Source organism: Lytechinus pictus, chromosome 6 (assembly GCF_037042905.1).
Source record: "Lytechinus pictus isolate F3 Inbred chromosome 6, Lp3.0, whole genome shotgun sequence".
Classification (NCBI taxonomy): domain Eukaryota; kingdom Metazoa; phylum Echinodermata; class Echinoidea; order Temnopleuroida; family Toxopneustidae; genus Lytechinus; species Lytechinus pictus.
Genome location: NC_087250.1, coordinates 21855635 through 21860987, shown reverse-complemented (window position 1 = coordinate 21860987; position 5353 = coordinate 21855635). Strand labels below are relative to the sequence as shown.

Below are 5353 nucleotides of genomic sequence, written 5' to 3'. Positions count from 1 at the left end.
AGCGCAAATCTGAGACGATACGTTGCGCTCTATAAAGTATCGATATCACAAGCGATATCACTCAAAAACAAAGCATTGTTTGTATTGCGTCTTATAGGCCTATGCTAATTCTAAAAGGGAAGATGAAAAGAGTAGATCAAGTCTTGATTAGGTAAAGAGGTCTCCATTGCTTTTGCCATTCCCAAATTGTCACATGTTAAGATATACAGCAATCTTAGTTTTTAACAAATGTAAAGAATCAATATTAATTAATCAATATTAGGGGGGCCTACATTGCAAACTCTGCTTTTCAGTTGGCCCTCCATCCCTTTCAATTATTTATATTTCGATTTGATAATTGTCTATTGTAATTTTATAATGTTGTCAATTTTTGTATGTACTTCAAATGTGATTATATGTTACTTTGTCAATTGTATCATAATTGTAAATATGAAATTGAAAGTGGAAAATAAAATAATTGAATTGAAACTAGACTCTAAATAGCCGGCAGAGGCCGCCGAACGGATCAAAGGGGGCTGTTGCACTGACCCAAAAGTCTTGTTTTCTTTTTTTTCTAGGGGGGGGGGGCGGGTGGGGGCAGAACATGGTTATTACAATTTGATGGTAATTTTCACTGGTTGAGTATGGTTACTGAAAAAAATAACTGTCACCACTAATAGAGTACATTTCTTGTTACAAATTTCGAGAAGCAAAAAAAAAATCTTTTGTTCAAGGTATAATACGTAAGGGGCCGGCCCCCTCATGGATCCCCGTGCCTGTTTTCTTCATCTGGCGTCCGTTTCATAATGAATTACAGCTATTTAAACATCGCTGTTATTGTGATTACCGTGGTAACCTAGATTATGATTGGTTATAGCAGTTACCATCGTAGTTACCTACGATGGTAACGGCTATAACCAATCATAATTACCATACTTGTAACTCATGATGAAACGGGCCCCAGTTTATTATGTTTAATACGTTTCCTGTCCCCTTTATTCTCCAGCATTTCTTGCTCTGTTTTTCCATTTAATAATTTTCCCACTCACGTTCTTTTGGTGCCGCCCTTCTCCTACATATATTTCCTTCTTCTTTTCCCACTTGTTATCTGTCTCCTGGTTTCCATAAATCTCATCTTATTTCTCTTCCACCCCTTTGTTCCTACTTTCCACCATTCATGCTCTCTTACCCCTCCCCCTCTAAATTATCTCTTCATATGTGCCCCTCCATTTCTTTCTCATCTCTTTTCAACCCCCTTCTCATCACTCTTTCTCTCGATCTCCATCTCATTTTGAATTTTGCCAATTCCAAATCCCTTTCATTTTAGCTCTGTACAAATACTATATGAATACAAATGAAAGACATGAAGGCATTTTCTGGTTAGTTGTGAATTTTATTAATAGCCAGAAAAAATATCACATTATCAGAGGATTTAGCCTTACTTTTTTTCTTAAGCGTATGTTAACACTTTGGATCGAACGAAAATGTTTTTTGTATGCAGGGGCAGCGATCCTGGGGGGCATAGTTCCCCCTACTTTTTGAAGCACTGAAAAGTGCCTTTAATTTATGTAAGAAAAATGCCCCCTCACGAACGTGTACTGTGTCCCTTTCACCTGACGAGAACCTGTTTTAGGTGTTACCAAGTGCTCTTCCTTGTATGCAAATTTTTACCAAAAAATGCCCCCCCGAACGTGTTTTGTGCCCTTTCATCTGAGGGCGCGTTTTATGTGTTAAAAAGTGCCCCCTCGCCTTCTTGTAAGTGCCCTAGCTTTCTCGAATGACTGCCCCCTTTTACCAAAGAAAAGTGCTCCTCAAGAACTTGTTCTGTGCCCCTTTCACCTGAGGACCCGTTTTATGGTCACCATGACGAGTGCCCTTTGAAACAAGAAAACAATAAGGAAATCCTTTGTGCATTAAGTTTAATAATTCATGTGAGTGGGGGTAGATAAGCAGTTTCGTACACTACAGATGGAGGGGGGGGGGCTTGAAGGACTCTTGCCCCCCCCCCCCCAAAAAAAGGGTGAAATATATCATTCTGAATATTTTGTCGAAATCTATCACAAAATTGGATTTTCTTTTTTAAAATGTCAAAATTTTGCTCTCTCGCAACTTCTTAAAAATTTCACATAATACAGCATTTTCCCTGTTCCCCCCCCCCCCACTTTCAACTTCACTTCGCCGCTCCTATTTGTATGTTTATAGCTTCTCCTTTTGCAATCAGTTTTAATGAAAATCAACAGGAAATTTCATACTTCATGAATTTGGGGTTGTGATAATAATATTAAAAAAATTTGACTTGAAAAAAAAAACCTTTTCCATCTTTATCAAGTGCTTCCTAAGCTAAGTCACTCTTCAATTTGTTGGATTTCTGGAATGAAAACATCTGTTACACCAGTCCTGCAGATTGAAAAAATATAGAAAGAAAATCAATGAATTTAAATTAAAATTGTCATGATTTGTAAAACATAAATGTTTTAAGAAAAGTAAGACTATACATACCGGTATATATATTTCTTCATCACATAACATAGGAAATCTTACTTCTACTAATTATAAACTTGTACTTCTACAAAGCATATCACTTAAACCTGTTCTATGCAGTTTACATACCACTCTCCATTATAACTACATGTACTCTATAAAAAAAAAAGTCAGAGATTTCCTATAAATATGAATATATGAATTAACATATATAAATTATATATAATAGTCAGAATTAAAGTTGATATGTTTTGTTGCACAGAATATTTTTATCTGCGAATAAAAACGACACCTAACTATAATCTAAACACAGAATTGAAATGGTTTTTTCAAAGGCAGGTCTATTTGTTGCCTAAAAAATTGTGAAAACCCCCCATTATTACAAATAATCACTAATTAACTCACTCATATAACTGCTGTAGGTTGTATTTCTCTTTGTGGTCCTATCACTGTTCTATTAGGCCTACTTCACCAAATGTTTATCATCATCAATCACCTCCATGGAAATTGTAGAGCTGCATCATCCTATTGGACAAAATGTAAAATAATAAGATTTAAAAAAGATTGTAAATCTACAAATATGAAATATGAATATCACACTAAAGAATGAATAAAATGAATTTTATAAAATATAAAACATGAAAAATAAATATTGCTTTGTTTATAAACAAATAGGAAATAAAAAGGCCATTTAAATAATAGTAGATCAAGGACATGACCTTATTTTATAAATTTGAACAAGGTACATAACTTTTGGCATTGGTTCTATTTTAGACTCGAGAGAGTCGAGAGCCTGTATATATAAGAAGTGTATATTCAGTATAGATCCTACCTCTTAGCAGTTGCTCAGGTTATTTTTATTTAATGTAAACATGGTTAACATTCATTTCAATGCATGTAATGTATCTGTAATTTTGTATGGGTTAGTATAACTTTTATACCTGGATGAGAATCTGCAAAATGATGCATGCACTTATGATCATCATGTTTAACCATAGGTACCGGGTAGACCTCTACTGTTTTTCTTGTTCTTCAAACTCAACCTGTTTGTGAAAGAAAAGAGAGAACAATAAGTGTCAAGTGATCTCTTTCATGGCCGTATGTACACTGTTAAAAAAAAAACTGATTTTACAGAAAAAAAACAAGATTTTGCAGAAAGCAATAACAATCATTCTGTAAATTCATAAAACAGGAATTTTTCTACAGAACAGGTCTGTTTAAAAAGGGGAAAATGGTGTTTTATTTAAGGAAATTTGTAAGGTTCCATACACCAAATACGAATTTCCTGTAATTTTACATGATATGATGTAAGATTATGCAATCTAGCTGGTAAAATTACAGGTGTTCTCGAGACTCTGCTGCAGGAACTTCTTTTATTTTAAGGATTAATTTTCTAACACTGTAGGGGGAGGGGTTTGGGTGGGAGCTGAAATGTGAAAACCTTCATAAAAAAAAGAATTGCATGAAATCCAATTTAGAAAATGCAAAAAACAGCCCTAAAAAAAGTTAGGCAATATTGGTTGCTTCGGGCCCTCGCTTTCTGAATTTCAGGTTTCTCTAAATTTTTCACATGTCTGCCCCCCCCCCCCAAAAAAAAAAAATCTGCATCTTTTAATTCCGAATCTTAATTCATTTGATTTTAACAACATAATTTCATAATCTCATGCACTAGGTCTAGATCTATTTGTAAAAAAGTATAGATCTAGTCCAACCAGAATCAGTGCTTCGTGACAGCATTCATGTATCTAAATAAGGTCTAGATCTAGACTATCGATAGACTCTCGATCTATCTAGCTAGACCTAGAATGTAAAGCTAACCCTTCGATGACTTTACCTAGATGTAGGCCTACCGGTATATCGATTTAGAAATTTTTGATGTCTGATTTAACCTTCATTGCCATTATTGACCGAGAGTAGATCTATAGATCTCCTTGGTCCACTAACAGTCATACTCGTACATATGTAAATGTAGTCGTTTAGGCCCAGACCTACATCTAGGCCTAAAATTATAGACCTAGATCCTAAGCCCTGGGGGTACGTGTCGAGGGTTGGGAAAGTAAAAGTTAGATGACTAGATTTTAATTAGGTAGGCCTAGATCTACGTACAACTACAAGCATCGATGGATAAAAATAACATAAACTGATGAAGTAAAATTAAGAGGCAAGACTAGGCTCTGTTAACCATGTTAGAAATTAGATCTTGATCTATTGATAATAAGAGTAAGACAAACATGCAGAGCAGCATGTTATTTCTAATAGTATACCGAGTCTAACTATATATTATAAATAACAATAAGAATTAAAATGGGTGGGGGGGGGGTAAATGCAGAAGAAGCCTGAAGTTATGCAAAATAAATTTGATATCTGAAACTGACGAGAATCTAGTGAGGATTGACACAATGATGACAGGCATATCTTCTTCCACACTCCGCTTCACAGTTTATTCCTGACTGAGTCTCGATCTACTGAAGATAGATGCAGATCTCCCTCTAGATCTATACGTTATACAGTGTACAAAAAGAAGCTTCATTCTTCTTGTTTTAATCAATCATGGGCTCCCGGCCCGATTTTCTCTCGATGCCCAGCCGGCTAGGAGCCCGTACAAAATACATGTGGTTGACACAGCGGCATAACCACTGAAAAGCAACATACAGGCTGCACTGGGCCGGGCGACGATGACAATCTAACTTCAATTTAAAAGACCAAATTCTGCTTTTCTTTAACAGAAGAATGATAGCAAACTCTCTAATTAGTTAAAGAAATAACCTAAGATCACAAAATACAGTGTGAAATATGTAAATAGTCCACTGAATTAATGTGGTTATATCAATTTATACGTACTCACCGGAGTGTTCGTAGGTCCATTTTTGTGTGGAAAGAAAAGTTTCTGAAT

At 35.3% G+C, this 5353-nt stretch overlaps 1 long non-coding RNA gene across 1 annotated transcript; it reads right to left on the bottom strand.

Moving 5' to 3' along the window:
• Positions 1 to 1357: 1357 nt before the first annotated feature.
• Positions 1358 to 5353, bottom strand: LOC135154431 (uncharacterized). The gene is made up of 4 exons (XR_010293824.1): positions 5306 to 5353; positions 3402 to 3503; positions 2866 to 2985; positions 1358 to 2376 (listed from the first exon to the last, which is right to left on the bottom strand). It is a non-coding gene; the product is annotated as an uncharacterized LOC135154431 (long non-coding RNA).